Below are 11616 nucleotides of genomic sequence, written 5' to 3' on the forward strand. Positions count from 1 at the left end.
CTCTTACATATGGTATCTATTTAGGGTATCTATAAGTTGACGTCGTTAGGTCTTTAAGCTTCTTACACACACACACACACACACACACACACACACACACACACACACACACACATGCAGATCAGATTCAAGAGTAAAGAAAAGGCCAACTAATGACAACGACTAACGGAGAGAAACTAACGGAGAGAACGCTCTAGCCACCCCCCGGTGACTGACCCAGTCCCTTTGTGAGGAGTTGCTCCTGGCTAAAACTGAACTCAGGCCTGCACGGTTATGCCAGCAATTGCTGTCTGCGTTCTCCCTCACTGTTGAGGGAGTTCGGCCAGTAGTATGTGCAGATGCCAGAGAAGTTTCTCTAAAGCAAAGCCCCAAGACAGCTCCATTGGAAAAAGCCTGGGTGTTTGGAGACCACCAATGGGTTTCGCTGACCCTGGCGAGTACCTCAGCCTCCCTGGAATTCCTGTTCTTTATAAAAAGGCTTAACTGAGTCCATGTACCTGAAGCTCTCAGCAGAGGCCTTGGCATACAGTAGGCACTCAATAAACTCAATAGACACGTGTTTCCTTTCATTCCTAAAAGGTTACTGGTAAATTAAAAATGCATAAAAACACTGGCCATCTGTGTGTGAAGTAAGAGGGCATCTGGGCAGGGAAGACTTCCTCTAAATCAGTTTAGCTCCACTCCTGGGCCAGGAAAGTGGGGCCACAGGCGGGACAGACAGGAAAATGAAGTGCTCAAGGAAGGGAAGACAGATGGACACAAAACCAGGTGTAAAACTTGTAGCAACATATACAATTGTCCACAGTCAGGCCTGGACATTTCACTTAAGCCACCATATTAGACAGCTTTCATTTCTAAAACTGTCTTCATTGCTATTGCAAAATGCTGAAACTAGCATTTTGAAACAAATGCAACTTTAACTGCATGTAACAACCCTTCCTCTCTATTCTTCATAGTCTTTGGAGAGCATGAGGAAAGAAAGGTATTATCTGCACCATTAAGGGAGATGATGAGCTTGTCAGAGTTCCCTGAGCTAATCCACTGAGGGTGTGAGACCTGGAGAGGCTATGTCAGACTCCCAGGTCCCCATTCCGACTACTGTCTAGAGGAAACAGAGTCTAAGGTTGATTTCAAACACACAGATTTCATAGGAGAGAAGTGTCTCTGGAACAGATGTGTAAACAAACTCACTGGCGTTCCCTGGAGACGGTGAGCAAATCTCTTGGGGAATTGGTAAGAGTCTCTGTCCACAGAGAAGACAGCCATCACGAGCACAGGGAGACATCCGCAGGCCCACTGCCCATAGCTTCAGAACTGCTAGAAACTGTCCAAGTCCCTGCCTTTTGCCTTGACCACAGAGGCTTTGGGGCAAGGCTCCAGGGGATAAGTCAGTTCAACCTGACCCCCCTCTGAGCCTGAAAAGAGCCTGGAAAGGCTTACTGTGTTGAGGAGGTAGGTCATGGCCCCCAGCCCTGCAGAGCCCTCCTTTAAAACCATGCCAGACCCAGTGGTCGGCTGCCATCTTCATCGATGCTAGCAAAGCTGCCATTGTGTTCTAGAGCCTTGCGGATGAACAGCGAGTTCATCATCTGGAAGCTTGTGAGAAATGCACAGTCTCAGGCCCCACTCCAAATCTACCGAATCAGAATCTACATTTTTAGTAAGATCCCCAGGTGCTGCCCTAGGCACGTGGCGATTTGAGAAGCGCTCTGCGGTGCACACACTGTAGGTATGAGGACAACAACCATTTGCTCCTTCGAGTGCTTTCTCATTTTTCTGAGCAGTCCTTACCGCTGGGTTCAGCAGAGACCTGCTAGATTCGCGAATAAATGGACCTCTGGGTCTGTGAGAATAGGATGACCAGTGTCCAGGGAAATCCCCAATCACTCTGGAATTACCGTCCTAACCAATAACACCACCCCAAAATGTGTATTTCAAGATACAGGTGCTAAGTCTCGATAATTGCTAGTTTTATGTGTTTTCTTGTGGTTATTACTGAAAACCTACTTTTTCCAAAAGTCAACTGTATCTATGAAAAACACAGCTATGATGATCTCCCTATCCATCCAGTATTCTTTTTTAAAAAGATTTATTTATTTGAGAGAGAGAGAGAGAGAGAGGACAGGAGGAGGACGAACAGAGGGCAAGGGACAAGCGGACTCCGCACTGAGTGCAGAGCCCAATGCCGAGCTCGATCCCACACACCCGTGTTCATGACCTGAGCCGAAAACGGGTCAGGCGCTTCACTGACTGAGTCCCCCAGGTGCCTCCTCCACCCAATATTCTGTGACTCTCAGCATTACAGTGAACCAGTATTTGCCTTCAAAGGGCCAGAGAGGGTAAAGCAACTGCAGTAGGACAATATGGTGTGAGAGGCTGCTATGTCATCCCGCGGAGCGACAGGGACTGCGGTACGGTGCTTAAGAGTCTTCGTACTCATTTTTTTGGCTGGCAGTTCTGCTCCTTTGTGGGCATTTATTTTCTTGATTCTTTGCTAGCTCCTATTCTCTTCTAGGCCTCTGCAGTCCTCCCCCATGGCTCACCCTTGGTCATCTGCCAGTCTCCAGTTACAGTCCCTTTGTCCTGAAGGTTACGAGCACCCATGGCCTCAATTATGATTTCAACACAGATATGTCTCAATTTACATCTGAAACCTCACATCTAAGCTGTTCTTCATTCCCACACTGTCAAATGTCTACGGGATAGCCCACTCGGACGACCCATCATTAGCTAAAGCACCATGACCAGAACTCAAAATTCATCACCTCTTTCCATTCCTCCACCTCATTCCTATTGGTTGGTCCCTTTTCTCATCTACCCTGATTTTCTGTTAGGGTTCCATTGATATTTCTCCTGATAGAAACCGCCAGTGTCATTTTGGCTCTTCTAAGCTCTCACTAGCTTCTGTTACTTTCCCTTCAAGACACCTTTTGGATATGCCCTTTCTCCTCCACCCTCACACTGCTAGTCTAGTCCAACTCTTTCCTACATCATACCTAGAATAGTGCCTTTTTTTTTTTTTTGGCCAGTGGCATCACTTGTTACAAATGTTCAAACCTCTATCTTACAAGTCATAACTGAACACTTCTAAAGCATTAAATGTGATGTTACAGGTAACAAAATTAAACTCCTCATAGTGCTTCAGGTCTTCTATATTCTGACTTCCCCACTAACCCTATTTCCTACTGCTCCCCAAAATTTAATCCCTGTTCTCCAAAGACAAGTTTCCACACTGGCCCCTACATTGTGTCATGCTGTTCCTCCTTCCGGAGATGACTTCCCTTCTCTGATTTTGACTACCATCCTCCCCAAACTTTTTTGAAAATATCTCCCCTATCAGAAAGGTACTTTGGAGCAGGAACAACTGTTACAAGGTTGTTATTTATTTATGAATATTATACGTGCATAACAATACTAACATGTTACATACATTATCAAACATGAAAACTGACATTTTAAAAGGATAAGCTAAATAATGTATAAGATGCAAGTTCAGCTATTCCTCACCTAGTGAATAATCTTGCCCTACCTTGGCTTGGGGTGTAGACATCCCCCTTTAGAACCACTGATCTGGACAAAATATATCCGCCCAGAGCTACAGGAAGTATGTTGTCCTCTATAAAGTTGTCTGCTACTCCAGCCCAAACAGAGTGCTACCTTCCCGAATTACCAGAGCATCTAAAATTACAAGTAGTAAATCACTGATATAAAATACGCTTCACCGATACTTTTCAGTTGATTAATTGAAGCTTGCATCCAGGATGCCAGAAATTTATAGATTTTTAAAATAATTCAATATCTTAATTAAAACCATTACTGTCTTTCCAAAATCGCTTGGGTTGGGCTCTATCCACCATGCAACATCCATTACAAGAAAACTCCAAGCCAGACTGCAGGGTGATTTCATTTAAAGACTGCTTCATCTCATTGAATGTCATGGGCACAGATTCCCATAGTTTTGAGGACTAGCTTTTCTGCTTTTTGGCTACTGAAATTTTTTAACACATTGCTGCACCTCTCTCAAGTTCAGTTTCTGTTTAACTCATAAAATGGGGACAAAAAATGACCATTAAAGAGATGACAAAAATCGCAATGATTTATACATGTAAGACATTATTATTATTATTACACCCAGCATTTTTGCATTATAAGGTAAACGATAGCAGGTATATCTGAGATTTCTGAAAATAACTGACCTCTGCAGGCATAGGAGGACTCAATGAGATGCTCTCATGGGCAAATGGAATATTTTAAAATTTGTTTTCATTCCTGACTTTGGTTTTTCCCAGGTCTGCAGGCCATTTGCAACCATTAATGAACGTTATGTTCTAGAAGCACCGCCCTGCCATCCACAGCCACACTCCCCTTGCTGCTGTGTGGCTAGGTCGGGGCATGAAGCCAGGACAAGTTCTATCCCCTGATGCCTTCGGAGCCGTCAGAGCTGAGAAAGCAAAGCCAATTAAGCTCTCTTCTTGCTTTGCCTTGGCAACTCGGCTGCCTCCAGTACTGGTTATAAGGGGTTGTGCAGGAAAGTTGTGGGGACAGGAGATAGTGACATGCATACACGTACCAGGGACACTCAGAAGTTTTTCCTGCTCTTCAAAATTCAACTAACCACAGACAAAATAAAAATGAATAAAGTTGTTTTGTTTTGTTTTGTTTTTTTAAATCCAGGTTGTAATTCATCTCTTCCAGGAGCTTTACCTAGTGCTCTAATTTTAGGCTCCCGGTTTTTAAACCCTCTTTTTGAACTGTTAATTGAGATAATGTCTGTGAAAGCCCTCTGTAAAGTGTAAGAAACTATACATATGTTAATTATCCTTCTGCAGACAGTTGTGTGCTGACCTATTCTTATCTTGTTTGTAAGTCTCTTGTTCCCCGGGGATTGTGGATTGCAAATGCTTAAGACCCAGGACCTGCCTTGCTGGGTGTTTCCTGCCTCCTCCCTCTGTCTTCTGAGGGGGCTCACCACCCCCAAAGCTCTTACAGCAGCCAGCTTGCATAGATGCTCATAACCCTTAGCACTGCCCATCTGCCTGCCAAGACTCATAACTAAAAAGACTTCTTTAGGCTCATTTACGTCCTCGGTCTGCCCTCCTGGCTCTCCCCAAACTGGGTCCCTAACCTTGCAGCTTGTCCACACCCAGAAAATACAGAGAGATGTTAGGGTAAAACAACAACAACAACAACAACAACAACAACAACAACAGCAGCAGCAGCAGCAAAAAAGTTGTGTTTAAAAGGGGAAATGGATTTTTTTTTAAGTAATTGTTTTTAAGGGAGAAAAAGGTGGCGGGGGTGGGGGGGAGGATGTTTAATCCTCCAGGGTCGGGAATCAGGTTTCCTTGCTGGGATTGGGAATGCCGAGATAATTGCATCAGGGGCTCCCCAGGTACCCCGAGGCTCGGGAGTGTGGGAGAGGGTCTAGCATTTCCTCTCGGTGACTGGTGTTTAAGGCTCTTTAGATGACGCGTCCATGTTCCCCAGTCCCTTCAGGACTGAATCTCGGCTGGCTGAGACTGGTGATTGCTCTCAGCAGCCTCATATTTGGGATTTTTCAGAGCATTCTCATATGTCTGCTGTTCCTCTTACATCGCCATAATGTTATTTAAACAGCATTTTTGCTGAGAAGTGCAATAGAGGTGAAGAAAGTATATGCAGACATTTAAAACTCAAAATTCCTCCCTTTATTCTCCCCCCAGACACCAAGGACTGTCTGAAACCTATAATAAATGCCTGATAGTTAATGTGAAATTAACGTTAGCCAATACACTTCTTATTAAAGTCTTTAAAACTTACAATTTTTCATCATTTCTTTCTGACCTTTATTTTGCACGCACACTAAGTCAGGTATTAGGCAATGGACTCGTTCGAACCGAAGAGCAAAAGCTAGAGAACCCAAGAGGTGTTTAATAAACACTTGTTGACTGATTGATGGGATAGACTGCCCTCGCATCTCCGAGACAATGCACTCTTTGACAGAGCACTAAGGTAAGTCGGTGGGACCACTTTTATTACCAAGCATTTCTGCCATGTCAAGGGGAGCAGACCAGCTGAAACTTTGTCCACCGGCCTGTGGCTCAGGTTCACAAAAGAAACCCTAGGGCCCTACCTTTCACACCTGTTTTCACCCTCAGCAACAGAGGCGGGACTCACCCCAGCTAAACAACGTGGAACAGTTGGAGGCACAGGCCTGATGCAGACCCAGCCATGACGCCACCTCGGACTCCGTACTACAAATATTACCACGGCTGCAGCCCACAGTCTGTGCACATTACAAAACAAAATATAAGAATCAACCGAGCTGAGTAAAATTAAAGAGAGAGAGAGAGAGAGAATACAGCATTGTAACTAATTTACAAAGCCCAGCTAAGTCCTTCTGCCTCATTCTTCCAAGAGAAACCGAAGCATGAAATATCAAGTTCCTGGCTCCACACGGCCAGGCGCATCTCTGCCCACCCAATTCAGCTGACCATTCCAGAAAGGATGCCTGGGTGCCTGACCCCTTAGCTTCTCTTCGAGGCCCCTTCCTCTCTTTCCTTGATAGTCCTTCAGGCAGACTTCATGAAAAGAGCTAAGTGCCCTTTACCCTGTTCTGCTCTGCCCCTGGGGTTCCGTGCTCACCTGGCCCGACTCTGGCCCTATGGCTTCCCCTTGACTTTGCTCCTGCCTGGAGTTGATGGTTTACACTCCCTGCCCTTCTGCCATGCCCCTCGCCTCCACTGCCCACCTGCTCCCTAGAGCTGCCAGATTTCTCTGCCTGACACGACAGCCGTTAACTGTTTCTGACCCTGTCAGCTCTCACGTGCAGCTATACCTGGAGATATGAAAGGCCCCCAGACTATGTCTTCAACAACCAACATGCCCCGCGTTTGTACCGCCTTTCATTAATCAGAATCCCCTTGCAATGTTACCAACCTACTTCTATGTTGATGATATGTTTTGTCATTTCGGAAAATGTAAACAAATCACTATGCCTTCCTCTCCATCTTCTCTTGTTATCGGTAATAAAGTGCAGGAAGAAAGGGAGAGAAAATGTATGTGAGATTGAGGCTAGTCCATCTACCACCAGGAATTCTCTTCAACTCAAATCTAAACACTCTTCTCCCAATTCTTGCTCGGAATCTTGAGTACCTGATCTTGAATTTCGATGGCGCTCCCTGAGCGCGGGACTGGCTGGTAGCCATGTGATATTGATTTGTTTTCACCATAGCAACAGCAAATTAAAACAACTAGCAGGGAGGAGGCAGGCTGTTAACCAGGAAAGCTACATAACCAGTATATTTTGCAAGCATATCTTCCTCATTTCCTCTTGCTTTCTGTCTCATCCATTCCACTTTCACAAATTTAACGCAAAGTCAAGGCAAAAATAGCACGAAATGCTTTGGGCACTACAAGGCCTACGTAGGAAATAGTCTGGCTGCCACAGCTTCTAGTATACTAAACCAGATCGATGGAGAAAATGCAAACATCAAAACTCTGATTACCTTGGAAATTTTGTCTGTTGGTCTAAGGATAAATATCCCTAGAAAATGGACATGAGCATGAGTAGAGTGAAGGGCTCTGGAAATATGACTATCTTAATACCCTAAGGCATTTGCCAAGAGTTTCATTAATACAGAGGTTTTATCCCTTTGTACTTTAAATAGCTCATTGTAGCAAGAGACGGATGACTTTTTTTTTTTGGTACAAGGTCAAGGCCTCTCAAAATGCAGGAATTATGAGAGAAAGTGTAGCAAGTATTACTCAGTTCTATGAAGAGAAGGAAAAACTGAGGTGGGTGCTTGCTTATTAAGGCTACACAAGCAGCACGGAAGGGAATGTCAACTAGAACCAGGAACTCCCGAAAACTCCCATCTGTTCTGCTGGAAATTCTCTCTTAAAGGGCTCTGTGTTAAAAAGTAACCTTCCCCTGATCTCTATGACCAAGGTTACCACCTGTGACACGGATTAACAGCCCACAGGACTGGCCTTCCCTTCCTTCAGCCCTTCTGCCCTAGGACACGGTGCTCTTAATATAAAGGCAGCTGTTCCCACCATCACGACCAGCTACGGAGTTGGTGGCATAATCTTGGTCCTAAATAGTGGCTCTAGGGGGACTGGGAATGAGGCCACAGGCACTGTCCACCCAGGTGGCAGTACTGGGCTGTGCCAAGGGGAAGTTGGACCAGAAGCAAAGCCGTGCTCCGCTCCCCGCCGCTTTTTGCCAGCGCAGCCAGAACCCTGCAGAGAACCTGCTCGGACCCGCCCGACGTGAGGCAGGTAGGAGAAGATGCCCTAGTTATGCTGGAGATTGGTGGGGGGTTTAGAAAGGCCGAGCTACACTATGAAGACATAACTCCAGACCTGCCAAGTGAGAGTCAGAATGTTCCTGGCCAGGACATAAAGCAATACTCCTCTCCACGAGCCTGAATAAAAGAACACACAGCAGAAATAGTTGGGGGATGACGTCAGAAGTTCTGGGCTAGTGTCCTGCACTTCTCCTTGAAAGTAAGAACAGTGGGTCTAGAAGAATCTACGTGGCATTGCCCTTCTTTAAATGAATATTTGAACTGCCCCTCACAAAACAGGCAGGGGAGCTGGAGAAACTTCATCTTATTGAAAGATTAGAAGCATGCCTTCCTCTCTCTCCCCCCTTTCTTTTTTACTTTATTAGCCCCCAAATTCACGTATTAACAAATTAACAAATATCTTTCCACTTCACCTTTGTCTTTTGAAAGGGCAGCAATGTTTCTTGAATAACATTCACAGTGGCAGTGGTTAGGCAAGTCAGATTTTTTTTTCTTCACTTCAGTGCTTGCTAACTATTCTAAAAATGTTACACATTTATTGTAAACACATGCTTCCGAGGCCTAACAAAAAAGCACAGTTTCCTCATGCCTGGCAGAAATTTAAAAACGGAAAAGGGCAGAAAGAATTCTTTCACAAATATATCATTTCCTTCTCTTGGGCCAAGTGTGTTAAAAATAAATCTCCATCATTTCTCCCTGCTGCTTCTCGGCAAGAAAGTTGATATGGTTCGGCATAGTGAGACACAGCTTTAAAAGCTAGCCTGCCCTCATTAAATTATTCTGTTGGCTGTGTGTTCTCATTAAAAATGCATAAAGATCAGATAATTGCAGTAAGCATTATTAACCCAGCTTTACTTTTGAATATAATGGTTCCACTTTTAAGCTGGAAACAAAGGCTCAGACATGCCAGGAAAAGAAACGTAAACATTGAACTACAGTATCGAAAACTTGTCAGAAAGCTACCTCTTGCTAGCTTGGTAAAAAATGTGCTTTTGAAACTCAAAGCCGTGGCATTACGGAGCGAGGCACGTCCCTAATTTCTAATAAACAGACATATATTTTTTTTTTAGCTCAACGGTCCACCGATGACGATTTACCGTGAAGTTTTCTTTTTCTTCTTAAATTACAAGTCCGTTTTCAAATAATAGGATCAATGTAAACTTTATTTATTCGGGAGTTAACGATGGCAGTGTGAAAACGCTCTCTCCCAAGAAGATAAGAACGGGCTCCCAAGAATTCAAATGGTTTTTGTTGAATAAATAAATAGATCTGTTCTCGGAATAAAAGCTCGTTTTATGCCTCACCCCAGACAGGCGGCATCGATTCAAGCATTGCCATCCCTTTTCCTCAAATCAGAATGTTACGTAAAACTCCAGGGTCCCCCTGCAAGTATTACATTTGAATTAGTGGAATCCGGTTTCCCTGGCTTCCCGAAGCAACACACATGGAATGCAGCATACTGCAGCAAACTCTTTAAACATTCAAAAAAAGGGGGGGGGGGATGATTCTCTTACCTTGTTTAGCTCTGCCTCTTCTTCCCGTTTATAGTAACCCCGGGAACATCTGGCAGAATCAGGCGGCCGAGGCTTCTCCGCGGCATCACGAGGAAGAAATTTCCATGTAAATACTCCTCATTCCCTGTGTATTGTACTCTGAGAGCCGTCTGCCCTAGCTGGAAAATTTTGCCTTCAGATGATGAAGCAAAGACAGTCTAAACTCTGTTTTGCAGAAAAGCTGCAGCCCTTCCTCCCGACAAATCCCTCCCAGCCGCGGGCGGCCAATCGCCGGCCAGTTCGTCAGCCCTGCTCGTCTGAAACTGGCCCTCATAGGATGACTGACACAGCAACACGGGGCTTGCAGTGTGTGAAAACAGTGCATCCATACTGATGAAAGAGGAATTTCCCTCTCGGAAGAAAGCAATCGGAGCACCAAGACAAAGTGGCACATAATTGGCAGAGCCCAGAGAGGGGTAGCTGGAGAAAACACCCTTGAAGACAGCCAGCCCCGGGCTTGCGGCTGCACGGTGAATACTTTCGAAAATACCAACCCCGCAGATTCCAAAGAGATCCAGGTTGTACAGGAAACTGAAGTCATCCTCCCAGTTGACAAAGCATGGATTTGTTTTGCAGCGGAGAACAAGCCCACGTCTACCACGGGCGGGGGGTACCTTGCAGAGTGTTTTACAGATGATTTCTATTAGCGAGGGAGGCTGTGTTAGCCCGAGTGCATACTCAAAATCAAAACACGCTTAACCCCCTCGCACACAGTTTCCCTGTAGAACAGCTGTTACTGCAGTGCTTAATTACTGTAGCTCCTAGAGCTTTCAGCTAAGTTTTTCCAACCACTGGGGTCTTCAGTTAGGGCGTTCGGAACAATACAACTGCTCTCTACACATTATCCTTTTGTCCTGTTGGCAGGCACCCCTGAGAGGATTAGGTGTGCTTTCCCCTAATCCTCAGGGACCTCAGGTACCAGTTGACAAATACTGTGCATTGGTCCATATTGTCATTAATGAAGCAGTGATTACAGTAAGATAGTCACAGCGGAACGCACAGGGCACACGATCCAAGGGGCACCATCGGGGGCCACTCCCCAAAGGTCGTCTAGAGGTGCTGAAGTTCCCCGAGATAAAGCAGGAAAACAGAAACGGAAAGGTTGGTATGGGTTATTTATTTTTTTTAACCAGTCAACACTACTCCTTCATGCTCTGGAAAAAAAACAAAAACAAAAACAAAAACAAAAACATATGGCATTTGGAAAACACAAAAAGCATACATTTCCCTTCCACTGAAACACAACATTTTGAATTTAAAAAATGAAGTGTCATGACTCCATGACTAGACCAAAGCAGGAACAAAGCCCCATTCATCTGAAAGGTTGAACCAACGCACTATTGTTTATGAGAAACTGTTCAGTGCAATTGTAACGAAGTAACAGTTAAGGTGGAATGTAGTGGTTCCCTTCGATTTTGCTAACTGCAGTTTAAAAACACAAGGTTTCATATGATGTGTAGGTTATGTCTTCAACAGACGATCGTGTTATTCCGCCTTGGATTTTATACTTCTAATGAGGATTACAACAGTTTTCATCCTGATGGAAATCCATCATATATAACTTTTAGAGTTCTGCCTACTATAATTTTTACTGAAGATTTAAATAATCCCTGTGGTCAAACAGGTAGACAATTATTTTTAGCTCGCAATATACTTAATATCATACTGCCTGCAAATGGACAATCACAGGTTTACGAATCTCCTCTTCCCGATCTTCCTGATTCAGACGATGAGACTACCATGCCCTTCATTTCATTGCTGAAATTTTAGTC

The 11616-nt window shown here is 44.6% G+C and overlaps 1 protein-coding gene across 6 annotated transcripts in view; it reads right to left on the minus strand.

Annotated features, from left to right (window-relative positions):
* The window catches only part of MBNL2 (muscleblind like splicing regulator 2), a 154981-nt gene extending 144929 nt beyond the window's left edge, over positions 1-10052 (minus strand). For all 6 annotated transcript variants that reach the window (XM_026493497.4, XM_026493498.4, XM_048215637.2 and 3 more), the window contains exon 1: positions 9806-10052. The gene's annotated coding sequence lies outside the window, so the exon portion shown is untranslated. The remainder of the gene's footprint in view (positions 1-9805) is intronic.
* Between the last annotated feature and the right edge of the window lie 1564 nt (positions 10053-11616).

The sequence above is a fragment of the Ursus arctos genome, unplaced genomic scaffold (genome assembly GCF_023065955.2).
Source record: "Ursus arctos isolate Adak ecotype North America unplaced genomic scaffold, UrsArc2.0 scaffold_10, whole genome shotgun sequence".
Taxonomy (NCBI): domain Eukaryota; kingdom Metazoa; phylum Chordata; class Mammalia; order Carnivora; family Ursidae; genus Ursus; species Ursus arctos.